This window comes from Alligator mississippiensis, chromosome 16, assembly GCF_030867095.1.
Source record: "Alligator mississippiensis isolate rAllMis1 chromosome 16, rAllMis1, whole genome shotgun sequence".
NCBI lineage: Eukaryota > Metazoa > Chordata > Crocodylia > Alligatoridae > Alligator > Alligator mississippiensis.
Window position 1 is genome coordinate 23181017 of NC_081839.1, and position 13824 is coordinate 23194840.

Here is a 13824-nt window from a genome sequence, read left to right on the forward strand (position 1 = left end):
TTTAATCATCTTGTGTCTTTTTGAGACTTTAGGGTGCATTTGGGATACAGACCTGAACCTCTCTGCAGTCATGAGGGCTACAATTTTACTGTCATAAAAAATTGAAAGCTGAGATCTTTACCTAATAACATGATGTCAGGAGCTGAGACTGATATACCCAATATCCCCAGACACAGGAGCTAATGACATTCCACCGGTCTGATGATATGGCTGTGGGGTGGTTCTGTCCTGTGTGTGAGGACAATGGCACTTATTGAGATGTTAATCTGTTTGCAGCAGGGACTGTTTTTCTTTCTTTGTTCTGTGTGTGTACAGCACCTAGCAGAATCAGTGGGCTGCTAGGCACAACTGCAATACAAACAATAATGCACAATAATAATTTTAATGTGGACCTTGCTTGGAAGTGTATCAAATATGCTTATCTTCTTCACTTCCCTTCCAACTATGTGTTTTGGAGAGATGACATTACCCTTCATTATTAATCATATCAGTAGAAGCAGTGAGTAGGCAACCATCTATCCTTCTGGATCATGGCGTATGCATGAGAGGTCACCAGGACCTTCAACGCATATGCCTAGGCAGGAGTACGGAGGAGTGGAGGCTGCTGAGACCTCCCATCCCCGCTTTAGACCATTGAGACAGTAGACAAAGGCCAGACTGAGTCCGGACGTTTGGTGTTTCAATAGCTATAGTCATGTGTGCATCCAGGAATCAGACCCAGGTCTCCTGCTTGGCAGACAAGGATTCTACCACTGAACCACAGCAACTGGTTATTCATATCAGTATGGTTCAACATTTACACAATGATTTTCCTTCATTGCACTGCAAAGCCCTTTCATATTTCATGAGTTACAGCAGCAGATAAATGCTTCAGAGAAGGCTCTTGTTCTTGATCTTAAAGGCTTGGCCATAACCTCAATTCAAAGCAGCTTTGCTCATGAGGCGCTAGATATGCCTAATTGTCATCATTCCCCCTTTATATAGTGCTTTCTATCAGTGTGTCACCAGATGCATAACAAAGAAGGTATCATTAACCTAATTCTATGAATCGGGAGACTGAGGCATGGAGAGGAGAAGAGGAGACCCCTGATCTCTTCCTAGGTGTTGTACATTGTAGTTTAACTCAGGGCTAGTGTCATTTGGTTTGGCCACCTCTGCTACAAATTGTCTAGTGGTCCCAGTTTAAGTGCCCCTCAAACCAACCTACTAATGGCTTCATCCGAACTATGATCTGCTCCTTATCTTGTGTGGCTTTCACTGTGTTTAGCATCACTGGCTGTAAGCTTAGAGCCAGGGTTTTTCCATGCTAAGCCATAATGCAGTGCTGCCTGGCTGATATCTGGAAGGAATGGGGATTTCTTGCTGCTTGGTGGCTGCGGGGAGGGCACTTTGACAGGGCAGCGTTTGGCTGATGTTTCTTTAATCAAAGTGTGAGTATTCTGTAGGCATTTGCCTAGTAGTAACCAAGCTGTCTGGATCCATGGGCTCTCCCCGAAATGGGTGGGAAGTGATCTACTTACCCACATCCTTCCAATCTGAGACTGGGGGTGGCTGAGCTGATTAGACTGCTGATTGTGAGAGGGGAGGGATTCTCTTCAGGAGGAGGCAGCAGTGCACACTGCAGACAATCCTCCTGCATGATGCCATAACCCTCCCCCCCAGCATTTTCTTCTTATATAGGATGTGACTTACCCACTTTGACACTATTAGAGATGCAGAGAGAATAGCAACGACCTCTGCCTTCGCAGCCATGTCTCCTTCATTCTCTAAAGTCCCAGTCTTAGCACCTGTTTCCTTTCCATTATTGTTTCTGGTAGTCCCCATAGCCCTTACACCTGTCTGTAAATAGGTATGGGCCACACATATACATATTATTATGTGCCACATATACATATTATTGAATATACACCCACATGCATTCTCAAGTATACAAACGCACATGCAGGCAAATGTGCACATGTGAATGTACACAAATGTGTATAGACATGCATTCGATCACATGCATATGCATCCACAACCACTTTTCCAAGGGAAAAGTTAACCAAGAAGGTCCATAGTTTCATAGCTGGTAGGGTCGGAAGGGACCTGAGGAGATCATCTAGTCCAACCCCCTGCTGTGGCAGGAAAGAGTACTGGGGTCAAACTACCCTGGCCAGATGTTCATCCAGCCTTTTTTTTAAAGACCCCCAGGGTAGGAGCCAGCACCACTTCTCTTGGAAGTTGGTTGCAAGTCCTAGCTGCCCTGACAGTGAAATGGCGCCTCCTAATATCTAGCCTGAAACTACCCTCCGCTAGCTTGTGTCCATTGTTTCTTGTAACTCCCGGGATTGCTCGGGGGAACAGGGACTCCCCCAATGCCTGTTGGTCTCCCTTGACTAGTCTGTAGACTGCCACTAGATCCCCTCTCAGCCTTCTCTTGTGGAGGCTGAACAGGTTCAGGTTCCCTCAGCCTCTCCTTGTAGGGCCTGCCCTGCTGACCCCGATCATGTGAGTGGTTCTCCTTTGGACCCTCTCCATATTGACCACATCCCTCCTGAAGTGCAGCGCCCAGAACTGGACGCAGTACTCCAGCTGCGGCCTGACCAGTGTCACATAGAGGGGGAGGATCACATCTTTGGACCTGCTTGAGATGCATCTGTGGATGCACGACAAGGTATGGTTGGCCTTCCTGACTGCGTCCCCACGCTGTCGGCCCATGTTCATTGTGGCATCAATGATGACTCCAAGAGCCTTTTCTGTCTCAACACTGGCGAGAAGGGAGTTCCCCAGCCTGTAGGTATGCCGCTGGTTCTTTCTCCCCAGGTGCATTACCCTGCACTTGTCAGTGTTGAACCCCATCCTGTTCTCATTCGCCCACCCCTGTAACCTGTCTAGATCCGCTTGCAGCCTGCTCCTTCCTACTAGCGTACCCACTTCAACTCACATCTTAGTGTCATCTGCAAATTTGAACAGGGTGCTTTCTACCCCCTCGCTCAAGTCACTGATGAAGATGTAGGTTGGTAGGTTCACTCCAGGTTGCAGTTCACTGGGCACATCTACACATGCAATTGATGTGATTGAATATACTCTGGCACAATTTGAGCTTGAGTAAACTAATCCTGATGTCACCCTCTACATGTGCGTTTAAGTGCAGTAATGCTCTGGGCTGCTGGATACCACTTGTATCTGATGGGACTATCCAGCAGTGCAGTAAATTAGTCTACTGTGCCCTAATTGCCATGCACATGGAGGCAGTGATGCTTTACTGCAGAGTAAATTAGTCTGCTATGCAGTAAAGCCCCTCATATAGATGCACCCACTGAGAGGCAGTGAGGTCATAGGTCCAAGCTCTGATGCCTGAGTGTCCTAGCTACCGGGCAGTCTCAGCCATGGGTGACTGGTGCCTCCTAAGACTGGGGGGCACAGTTTGTGGGTGGCAGCATTGGTGGCATCGGCAGCAGGGTGGTGAGTGGCGACCGCTCACAGAAGTCAGCAGTGGCATCAGCAGGGGAGGTGGGGGGAGAAGCAGGGTGGCGAGCAGTGACTGCCCACAGAAGCAGGCAGTGGTGTTGGCAGTGGTGGGGGGGTGAGGGGGGTGGCAAGTGGCGACTGCCCACAGAAGCCAGCAGTGGTGTTGGCGGCAGGGCGAGGGGTGGCGGGGGGGCAGCAAGCGGCGACTGCCTGCAGAAGGCAGTGGTGGCAGTGGCGGCCAATCTCAGAGGGGGCACGTGCCCCACCGTGCCCCCCTATGCGTTGCCTATGGTCTCAGCCATCTCTAGCAGGCCTTAATTTGACTTGTTGGCTGAGTCTCCCTCTCCCCAGCTCCACACTAGCAGGATCTATAGCCTCTTTTGCAGGGGAAGAAGAGGCTGATGGCTTGCAGGGTGCAACATAGGTACAATATTTCACAGCTGGCTGATTTGTAATGGGATTCTTTTATTGAAAGTTACTTTCCTGGATCCAGTTCTGATTAGCAGATGCAAATCCTGCCCTGCATGCTGATGCATCTGCACTGTGCAGATCTCTTCTCTCCCCTTCTGCCAACCAAGATCAGTGAGCTACTTGTGCTTGCAACCCCATATGCTTCAGCAACCAGGGGCTGCACACGGAAAATTTGCTTCTCACAGTGGCCCCAGAGAGCCTGAGCTGCTTGCACTTCCTGCTGTGACATAGGTTCAGTTGATCTCAGGGCAGGGGCATGGGGTCTCAAATGTTTCAGCTGAATTTTAATCCTGCAGTGTTGTTTCACAAGCCTTAGGACAAGCTCCCACATCCCAGATACCTCCACAGTGGCCCCGGCAGGATGAGATTGTCTTTGCCACAGCTTCTGTAGATTCTCTGCCTTGGGGTTGTTCCAGCAGCCACACAGCAGTGAAGCATAGCTCAAGCTGCTCTGAGGAGGCTGGTCTCAGGCCTACTGTCCATGCAAAAGGACTTGGCAACACGACTGGATTGAGGCGCACAGCACCAAAACCCCATGGGCATCAGCAACTAGAGGACACCAAAACCACCAATGAGTACCAGCAAGGGAGGGGGTGGGGGAGAAGAAAGCAGGCAGGACTGCCAGGACTCAGCTTGGATCAAAGCAGTTTCTCAGTCACTCTGCACTTACAGAAAGTGGAGTGGAGCAGCTATTTGGCACAGCCGGCGATGTGTTCCAGGGAACGGCCGCTCTTAGTATGTAAGGAACATGGGGCTCAGCTGCTGTGAATCCACATAGCTCTATTGAAGTCAGTGGACCTACACCAACATCATTCATACACAGATTGAAGGCTGGAAGGGACCACTATTGCCATCTAGCCTGACCTCCTGTATAAGGCCGGCCATAGGTTTATGTCAGTGATTACTGTTTTGAGCCCAACAACTTGTAAACTCGGTTTACACTAGCTAAGGAGCTGGCTCGACTGCTTTTGACACTCAGCTGGCTTCCATCAGGCTGACTTCCCTTGCCTTACATGTGTAGTCAACTGCATAATTAGGCCCATTAGGAAGATCTTGATGAATCTTTCCTACAGTGCTGGAATCCTCAAAACCTCCTTCCTAGTCCGTGTGGTGTAATCAGTTGCAGTAAGTGGACTTAGCACAAACCAAAGTTCAGATATGCTAACACTTCTGGGACCGGTGAGACCTGTTTACAGCAGGGTAGCCAAACTTCCAGCCCCATGCATCAGATAAGTGGTGTGGGGTTGGTTTGTGGACTGGACCTCTCATGGGATCAGTCCATGAATGTGATCCAGTGTGCCAACCTGACTCCCTGCACCAGATTCAGCCATGTCCTGGCTCAACCCCACGTACTCAGATCTGGCTATAGAGGGACCCAGTGTGGCAGTACAACTGTGCAGTGATATGATGTAGCATGTAGGGCCACATTATTTGGTCCAAGAGGCTCCCTATGGATCCTAGGGATTGTTAGTTAACACTGCCACTTCTCCTCTGCCTCCAAATTTACTGGGGGAGCCCTGCAGGCTAGATGACATGGCTCCACAAGCTGGATCTGGCCTGTAAGCCACCACTGGCTTACAGTAGTTCTTCCTTCTTCAAGATGTGGTGGGTTAATATTCACAGGTCCCCACGAGCATTTTCAGTTCCTTCAATGGGGATATTATGTGGTAGAGCACTGATACACTGCCCTCAAATGGCAGTGCTGTTGCTATTATTTGTTTTATAGTACTTCCCAGGGGCTAGTGCCAAGATCACAGTTCATTTTGCTTGACAAAGTACAAATATAAAGTGTGAGATGTTTCTTCCCTAAAGACCTCACACTCTACAGGTTGTGTAGAGACATGGTACAGGAGAGGGGAATTATGATCACCTTCATTTTACCAGTGGGGTACTTAGGTACAAAGAAACTAAATGATTTGCCAAAGACACACAAGGGAAGCCAGAAGCCAAATCCAGGTCTTTCGAGCCCAGCCTCAAGTCTTAGCTACAAAACCACCTCAGCAAAAGATCAGAACATTTTGGAACACTATGAGATTGCACCTGACTGTCACAGAATTGTGTCAAAGGTAGTTGTGTGTGACAGGGGTCTGTCACGAGGCCAATTGAATGTTGGCCTGCCCTCCTGTCTAGGGCAATCTGTCCTCATTCATTTGCCATGTCTTGCTGTTCTATAACTGTTGTAAAATATGGGCGGCTACCCATTACATGCCCCGATGCCTAGAGCAGTATACACAGCTCCGACTTACCCTATAACGTGTCCCATGCCTTGCAGATAGCATCACAAGATGGTAACAGCTCCGGCCCATGGCTGGGTCAAACTCTGCTCCTTGATGGGCCTCTAGCTTTCTGCCCTAACACTCTACCCTTCACAGGGTCTCAAACACACTGCCCGCTCCTGGGCCACTTCCATACTGCTCCCCACTGAGCCCCTCTCAACCCACCCTACCCCACGCAGCCCTTTGGGTCCCCCCTTGGGCCCTACTCTACATGGTCCATTAGATTTTCCTACTCACACACCGGCCGGCCCACATGCAGCCCTTCAGGCCAGCCTGTGCAGACGCTATTCTACACCCCTCATGCACAGCCCTTCAGGCCGTCACAGCGGGCCTCCACATACTTCTGCCCTCTCACTGGGGCTGCTCTATCTGCCCCCTCACTGGGGCCTCTGGCATGAACATGTGCCCCCAACAGCTGGGGGGGCATGATAGTGGCAGGAGCATGGGGCGGGAGCGCGGCTGCGGTACGCAGCGAACGCCCACAGACACCTCTGGGTGTCCAAAGATGTGTCTGGCCCCCGTGCCTGTCCCTTCTACGGAGTTACCCACCAGGTTGTGGGGGCTGGGGCTATAAAGGTGCCCCATACTCACCTTTCATTGGGGAGGCAACTGGCCTGGCCTTTCTTGGGGACCACCCCACCCCGAGCGGACCCACCACACCATCCTACCTCAGCAGGGTGTAGTTTTAGGTCATGCCCCAGGACCAGCAGCCTCTTCCATCCTCATAGCTCCTGCCCTTACCTCTAAGATGTCACAAGCAGCAGCTCCAGCCGGGTGGTGTTCTTCCGGCTGCTGGCAGCAAATTACTAGCTCAGCCCTGAGGGCCTGGGTTAATATAGAGGCTGCTCAGCCTCTTCCTCCAATCACAAGGCCCTCCTGAAGTCATGTGACCACTTCAGCAGGCTGGCCCATACCTGTCAGCTTCCCTGCTGCCTGCTGTGCCTCTTAAAGTGGCAGGCACCCAAAGGTGCTCTGCCACATTGTGTCATGACATCATGAAGGCTGAGCGTGTCCATTTGGTGAGCACCACAAGCTGGTCGGAGCTTGGACCACCGGGTCTGTGCTTCCAGTTCTGCAGTGAGGGACAGCTGGTGACGAGGATGCAGATGAACTCAGCACCTATGTGCTCTCCAACTTGATATATCAAAAGTTAAACACCTTCCCTCTGCAAGGTCATTCAGACACTGGGCACCTCTATCATGTTTAATCTTTGTAATCAATACTGATTCAGTGAATTGCTCTGGCCCCATCTAGTGGTGCTTGAGGCACATTCTGAGGTTGATAAACTGATGCAGCGTGGTGGCTTTCAGCTCAGACAGTGCTTTCAGCTGTAGCGGTCTCATGCTCAATCCCAGGTCACGGTAAACCACCCAGGGCCATGGAGGTTCTCTAAGACTACTCAGCAACTGCAGCACAAGTCCACAGCTATAAACCAAAAATCAGACTAAGTTCAACCCAAACCCTAACTTCAGTATCAACAAAGTTCAGATTTGGGTTTCAAACTTTGCAGCTTGGCCCGACCTCAACCCAAGGTCAGGCCAATTCTGGCCCAGCATCATCAGGTTTATGTCCAAGTAACTCCATTCAGCAAGATTCTCCTTTCATTCATGCTATAATAACTCCAGCAGTGTCAGTGGCTTAGGTTCGCCACTAGAGCGGACTGACATAGCTTCATGGAAGTCACGGGATTCTTTACTTACTGATTGCAAAGAAATCCACAGAAGTTGATGAAGCCATATCTGTGGCACTGCCAGTTCTTGAGATTTTATTGCAAATCGTGCAATTGTTGGTGTTTTTCCTTAAAGCTCCAGCTCCTAAAATCATGCAATGATCTGTGATATCAGCTTTCATTTGAAACAGAAATGTGAGTTTCTACTCCTACCACTTGAATGTGGAATGATAATGTGCTGATTTCCACCAGCTTAGGACTTCACCCATATGCCTGGCCAACTCAGGGTGCTAACGATGCAGCCCCAGAAACTGGCACAAGTAGCAAGAGGGAGTTTCCATGTTTATACAGAAAATCATAGGGGTTAGGGTCACAAGCCAACTGGCCAAAGGTGGGGAACAGTTAAAAGGTAAAGAGGCATCGACACCGGGGTAACGTATACTTTGCACCTTAATTTCCCCCCTGCACCTCTGGAAGTGTCCCTAAACAAGCCTTTAGCCCCTAGAACGCTCAAAAGTCTGAGTCCAGCTCCTTCAGTCCACAGGCCTGGCTGACCGAACTAGTGAGATCTCCAGCTCCACTGCACGCTCCTCTGTGTAGGGCTGACCAGGTTCCACGGGCACGCTGCTCTCTCTTCCCCTTACTCCAGCCTCAAGCTTCCTCTTCCTTTTCCCCTTGCTCCCCAGCACCTGAGGCTTTCTAGGGGTTGCAGTCCAACTTAACAGTCAGTACAGCGCTGCAGACTGTCCTGTGATTCCTCCTGCAGTTACACACATTACACTCACATTACACCAGGTATACATACAAGCATGGGTGACTGGTGCCTCCTGAGTCTGGTGGGGCACCCGCAGAAGCCAGCGTCAGCGTTGGCAGTGGGGGCAGTGTTGGCGAGCACCTGCAGAAGCTGGCACCAGCGGTGGGGCTGGGGCTGGCGAGCAACCGCAGAAGCCAGTGGTGGCATCGGCAGTGGGGACAGGGATGGCGAACACCCATAAAAGCTGCCGGCAGAATCAGCGGCAGGGGACAGCCCTGTCGTGGGGCATATGCCCCCGATAACCCCCCTACCAGTCACCTATGCATACGAGGATAACAGGCCCATTAATTTCAGGAGAGTTACCCCCACATGGACGCCAATGTAAGTGAAAGCAGAATACAGCCCAACGCATTTTAAATAGAGGATGAGTGGGTGGCAGGTTGAATTCAGGCAGGCAGAGCAGATGCACACTTAAACAAACCATCCGCCTGCTAAAAGAAAACAATGACTTAGTACTTTCTAATTACCATTCCAAAGTAAAGCAATTACTCCTTATTTACACGTGATTACTAAGGATAGTGGAAAATGAATAAACATTTTTAAAAACTAGTAAGTAAATTTTCATTACTCTCCAAAGAGAATAAGGATATTTATAAGCTGGGGCGGCCCCCATAAATAAAGGAAAGACATTACTCAGGAAATGAATGAATTAGTATTGTGCTTAATTGCTAGAAATTATTATCAGGTTACTACAATTACTATAAATTACTGGCAAGACAGATTCAAAATTTTTTCCCGACTACAAATAAAAACCCCGTTGATATGCTTTATGCAATTGCAAGTAACTGTTTTCTTTGAAGTTCAGCAGAATAGGAAAGAAATAAAGGCCATGCTGGACACAGCAATTATTTTTCTATTTAAAAAATTACATCCAAATATGAGCATGCCTTCCTGCACCTATTAGTTGCAGTCAGCAGCACAGATTCTAGCAGTTGCTGAAAAAGGCAGTAAGTGAATTGGCCTTGTGGTGGCTGCAAGAGGAATTGATTGCAGAATCCTTGCAAATAGTTGTTTTGGGAACTGCTAGTGCAGCATTCATGCCAGCTGCTATTTAGGTGTTGCAATGGGTACAGGGAGCCTATATGAAGTTTTTGTATGCTGATGTATGCTCAGTGTGTGGGGAGCTGCTGCAGTTGGCAGATTGCACAGGTATGTTTTGCCAGTGGTAATACCTGGGGTAAAAAGATGTTCACTGCAAGAGGTGTTATATGGAACAGACTACACATGGATACATTCAAGCAGCAATGCACGCACTGTGTATGGGCAAAGTTAGAAAGGTTGGAGCATGTAGCATGAGGCATGCATGAAATGATCAAACATGCAACATTCACATAGTACAGGCAGCAGAAATACGGACTTTGCAGTATGCCAACAGTTACTGTGGGTGGCCAAGCTTGCATCCGGTATTCACTTACCACAGGGGGTAGAGCTTGCATGCAGTTAGTACACGTGTTAGTGCTTTCAGCCAGAACTGCGAGTGCTAATAGTTCATTTGATTTACATATTTTGAAAGCATAGTAAGCAAACACATTTAATGGTCCGAAATGCCACATTTTCTCACGCTCACATCACAGTCCAAACAAGATGGCACTGTTAGTCCCAAGCTTTCAAAAATCATGAAGCAGCCTGCCCCACCCCCCTTAAATCCCGCAAATGGCTTCAAATCATGACACTGTTAAACACATACATCAGTTGGGTTGCTTTTATTTGCCCTCTGTTTTTTAAGCCTGGAGGATGCACACTCTATGTTTTCCAGGCCTGCTCAACTAGCAAGGCTAAAAGTTACTTAAAAATCCAAGACCTATTGGCTTTTATACACATTACATCATGTCAGAGCAGCCTCGCTGCATGTGCGTAGGAGCCATATGATTTTTCATGTATATACTTGGCTCCATCAGGGAAAGCTCTGGGGAAAAAAGAAAGAAAGCTTTGGGGAAAAAAACCCACATAGCATGAGGCTTATAATGAAATTGTGAGAGCTGGCAGTGCCGAGAGTATGTAGTTGCTTGATCTGAGTCCAGAAGACAGTGGTTCCCAAACTTTGGTGGGCTGCAGCTGGTCCGTTGATCACACTAGGTGACTGTTCTTTTAATCAGAAGCTAGATCATAATGGTGCATGGCAGTCTGCCAGAAATATTGAAAGTTGACAGCTGGTCTGTTAAGTTTGGAAGCCGCTGATTTGGAACATAGGTGTGCTCAAGTATACACGGTAGAATCACAGAGTCATAGAAAATGAGGGTTGGAAGGGACCTCAGGAGGTCATCTAGTCCAACCCCCTGCTCAAAGCAAAACCAACTAGATCAACCCACCAAAGGGTTTGTCTAGCTGGGCCTTAAAAACCTCCAAGGATGGAGATTCCACTACATATCTGGGCTACCTGTTCCAGTGTTTTACTACTAGCACAGGAGTCCAGCAGAAGTCAGCGAATATGGTTATGGGTCTGGGGCACACAACTTATGAGGAGAGGCTGAGGAAACTGGGTTTCTTTAGTCCAGAGAAGACTAAGAGGGGATTTGATAGCAGCCTTTGAGAGCTGCCTGAAGGGTGGTTCCAAAGAGGATGTAGCTAGATTGTTCTCAGGGGTATCCTTTCTATAGTGGGGGGCCCAAAACTGGACACAGGACTCCAGATGTGGCTTCAGTGCTGAATAGAGGGGAATAATCACCTCCCTCGATCTGCTGGCAATGCTCCTACTAATGCAGCCCAGTATGCTGTCAGTCTTCTTGGCAACTAGGGCACACTGTTAGCTCATATTCAGCTTATTGTCCGCTGTAACCCCCAGGTCCTTTTCTGCAGACCTACTGCTGAGCCAGTTAGCCCCCAGCCAGTACAGGTGAATGGGATTGTTTTGTCCTAAGTGCAGAACTTTGCACTTACCCTTATTGAACCTCATGAGATTTCTTTTGGTCCAATCCTTTTCAATTTGTTAAGGTCTTTCTGAATCCTAGCCCTACCCTCCAGCATATCTACTACTTCCCCAGCTTGGCATTATCTGCAAACATGGCGAGGGTGCACTCCATCCCATCTTCAGGTCATTGATGAAGATATTGAACAAAACCAGCCCCAGGACAGACCCCTGGGGTACTCCACTTGATACCAGCTGCCAACTAGATACTGAACCATTTACTACTACCCTCTGAGCCTGATGCTCCACCCAGTTTTCTATCCACTGTACAGTCCATTCATCCAGCCCATACTTCTTTAGCTTGCTTGCGATAATGTTGTGGGAGACCGTATCAAAAGCCTTGCTAAAATCAAAGTACACCACATCCACCAGTCTCCTGCATCCATAGAGACAGTCATCTCATCATAGAAGGCAATCAGGTTGGGTATGACTTGCCCTTGGTGAATCCATGCTGACTGTTTCTAATCACCTTCTTCAACTAATCACCTAATCACCTTCTTCACCTAATCACCTTCTTCACCATGTGCTTAGAAATGGATTCCTTGAGGACTTACTCCATTATTTTTCTAGGGACTGAGGTGAGGCTGGCCAGTCTGTAGTTCCTTGATCCTCCTTCTTTCTTTTCTTAAAGATAGGCACTATATTTGCTCTTTTCTAATTGTGACCTCTTGAGATCGCCATGAGTTTTCAAAGATGATGACCAGTGTCTCTGCAATCACATTGGCCAACTTCCTCAACACCCTTGGGTGCATCACATCCAGCCCCATGGACTTGTAGACATCTAGCTTTCTAAAATAGTGCCTAACCTGTTCTTTTGCCACTGTTAGCTGCTTACCTCCTCAGAATAGTATGTCTTGTCCTACCAAACAGTGCATTTTGCATATGCATGCATGCACTCCATGTCTGCTGCTTTGTTTCTGCCATGTTTGACATCCTAAATGGAGGCAGTGAGCAGCTATCAAGATACATTAATCAGATACCCCAAGTCCGGTGACTCCCCAGTTTGGGTTCACATACTCCTTAATAATTAGTACTGTAATAATTTGTATTGCAGATGTTTGCATTAGGTCTGCTTTTATTTGCTTCTGGATGCACATTCCCAGCTGAGCTGTACAGGTTCCTGAATACTGTATGCAAGGATCTCTGTGAATCCTTTTTGCATCCTGATATTTCATGGGATAAGCATTATTTTTGTGTGATTTTTACTAGTTTCTGTTTTCATTCCTGCCAAAGGAAATCCTTAGTCTGGGCTGATACTCCACCTTCTGAATTTGGGTGTCAGTGGGCACATCTACACATGCCATTAGCACATAATCATAAACTCCAGCACTTATTGCCCCAAAGATTATTGCTCCCAGTTGCACTGGTTCAACATGCATGTGGGACCACAGCACATTGAGCTGAGTCGGAGAAGCCCCAGCTGGCATGGAGGCCTGGGGGGTGCTCAGTGTGGGGAGGGACTGTCTAGGGCATGAGGGAGCTCCAATTCCTAGTTTCATAGTTTCTAGGGTTGGAAGGGACCTGAACAGATCATCAAGTCCAACCCCCTGCCCTGGGCAGAAATGAGTGCTGGGATCATAATATCCCAGCCAGATATCTATCCAACCTCCTCTTGAAGACCCCCATACTGAAGCACCCTCATGGCCCAGCTTCTACATCAGCATCTACGTACAGGTGCAGTGCTGCAGAGTAAAAAGCTCCGCAGCAGGATAGTACTTGTATTCACAAGTATGACCCAACTTCAGAGTTTATTAGTTTACTCCAGCCTAATAGCCCTCTTTGTATAGACACTTGCTGTTTACTGGGAGCTAATTAGTTTACTCTGCAGTAATGAGCCCGAGGTGTGGTCAGAGACACGTATTAGTTGTATCAATCAAAAAAGATTTGGTCAGTAGGGTTTTGATTTAGTAAGAACTAACCCCAAACTGCAATCAAATCAATCTGTTAAAAGCAACAAATTATTTATTTCATTTTTGTTATTCAAATCAAGGCACCCAGATATATTTAGCTAGGCAGCATTGCTGCAGTGCTAGAGCCCCTTACCTGTAAGCACCTGCATTGCAGCAGGAAGTGATGCCCCTGCTTAGTAGGGTTAGAACTGCTCCATGTGGGCAGTTTGCTACCTGCGCAGCGCTGGTACAGCAGGGTGCCCACACTGCAGAAGGACAGGGTCCCACCCCAAACCTGCCTTGCAGAAGTTCAGCCCTCTGCTTCCCTCATTTTCTTATCTGAGTGGGAA